This window comes from Oryx dammah, unplaced genomic scaffold, assembly GCF_014754425.2.
Source record: "Oryx dammah isolate SB20612 unplaced genomic scaffold, SCBI_Odam_1.1 HiC_scaffold_3, whole genome shotgun sequence".
NCBI lineage: Eukaryota > Metazoa > Chordata > Mammalia > Artiodactyla > Bovidae > Oryx > Oryx dammah.
Genome location: NW_024070187.1, coordinates 72,940,177 through 72,942,306, shown reverse-complemented (window position 1 = coordinate 72,942,306; position 2,130 = coordinate 72,940,177). Strand labels below are relative to the sequence as shown.

Below are 2,130 nucleotides of genomic sequence, written 5' to 3'. Positions count from 1 at the left end.
GCACTTTGTGTATCTTACCTCATTCAATTCCCATAAAAGTTGTATGAGTTAATTATCATCCACCCATTCCTAGTAAGGAAACTGAAGTGTAGAAAGTTAAATGAGATGTTAAGAAAAATGGACAATTTTAACTTTGTATTTTTTTGGTATTCATTTGTATTTTTTTTTATTCTCCCACAAGAGTCATATAGGAAATATTCATGTTTATTAGCTTTTTATAAGCTGAAGTTTATAATTAATCCATCTCTGTAAGACCAAAGATAAAGCTTCTTTTCAAAATACTTATCAATTTATTACAAAGATTGATTTAGATATCAGCAATGGTGACTTCCACCTGGACTCCTGGCTCAGTACTAATGGAAGGGATCTGCTTGACAACCTCAGAAAGACCCTGCATAAGATCAAGGAGTCACTTGTGGATCCTTATCTGGAATCAATCCCAAATCTTAGAAGCTTCAGCACAAGGAGTTTCCCTTGTAGTCATTCTCAGTCTTGGTAAGCATCCGAACAGATACTTTCACTTTGAGATTCTTTTTCCTTGTGCCTCTGATCAGGTTAGCATATACCTTCTCTAGGGACTTCACATTGGGGCTGGTGAGAGTGTTCCTAATCCAGTGAATGGCCACCTCTGGCTTTGCTGGAGTCTTGCTGGTATTTTTAAAGGCCAAGTCTGTGGGGCAGCTTCCTGACCTACTTGTTCCTGGGCAGAGCAAACAGCCATCATTCTGGAGCAGGAACAGGTAGCATTGGGCTCCACTTCAGCAGCAACCACATTTTCCTCAAAGAGAGAAAAAGCTTCTTGATTTTACTTGGAATAGTTCAAAAAGAAAATGTTTTTCTCTTGTAGAGTATCTTACCTTTAATAAGTTCATAAAACTAATTAACTAGCATGTTATGTAGCATATATAGTTAACATACATACATGTCTGCCTATATCTGTGGATGTTTCTTTTTTAATTATTTATTTTGTATTGGAGTATAGCTCATTAACAATGTTGTGATAGTTTCAGGTGGACAGCAGAGAGACTCAGTCATATATATAAATGTATCCATTCTCCCCCAAACTTCTCCCCCATTCAAGCTACCACATATAACGTTGAGCAGAGTTCCTCATGTCCTACAGTAGGACCTTATTGGTTATCCATTTTAAATATAGCTGTGTGTACATGAGGATCCCAAAATCTTGAACTATCCCTTCTCCCCATCCTTCCTGCCTGGCAACCATAAGTTTGTTATTTAAGTCTGTGAGACATATATGTATATATAATTTGATAATATAACATTATATATGTATATATAATTCATATACCTACATGTATGTACATATCTGTGAATATTACTTCTACAACGATTACCTCCACCACACCAGTAAGTACCAGACTAACCTTGTCATGTTCCACAGACAAATAAAAATAATAAGGGTAGAAAAGACTTTAAGAGGGGCATTCAGCATCAGCTATTTTAATATGAGCATTATAAATCCTTTGACCTTTTGCCATGATTATTGTTCAAAGTAAGCAATATTTTTTTAAACTTTGGATTATTAGAAACAAATTCTTATTTAAATGTTGTGAATCACATTCTGCATCCCTACTTTGTGAAGCTGTTTTTGTCTTACTAAAATATCTGAATTAAAATATTCTTATTCTTACCATTTTTAAACTCTTAATGCATAACAAAATTCTAATACTGCCTTAACAACTGATTTCTTTAAAAAATTAACATGAAATTGCTAAGCAATGCCTGAATTAACACAAATCAGAGTGCATTACATGGCATTAGCAGCTAATTTATTGAAATCATTACGTCTGCTATTAGAGAGCACCATATGCCGACTCCAGAAATAACAAGCATTCAGAATCAGGGTCATTGCCTTTATATTTGCATATGTGGTACATTAATTGATCTCATGTGCATATTAAAATTAAAACTGCATTTTTCTCCAATATTCCCTAAGAAGTTTGGTTAGCATTATATTATTAAGGCAAATGTTTATTTCTAGATTATTTCTTTTGCCTATGTAAATTAACTTACACAAATCATTATTAGTTACATTTCCTTATTTTCCATGGGCTTCCCAGGTGGCTCTGTGATAAAGAATCCGTCTGCCAATGCAAGAGACCTGGTTTA

General features: G+C 34.3%; 1 pseudogene; it reads right to left on the bottom strand.

Annotated features, from left to right (window-relative positions):
• Positions 1-307: 307 nt before the first annotated feature.
• Positions 308-1,870, bottom strand: LOC120861591 (annotated as a pseudogene).
• Positions 1,871-2,130: the final 260 nt, after the last annotated feature.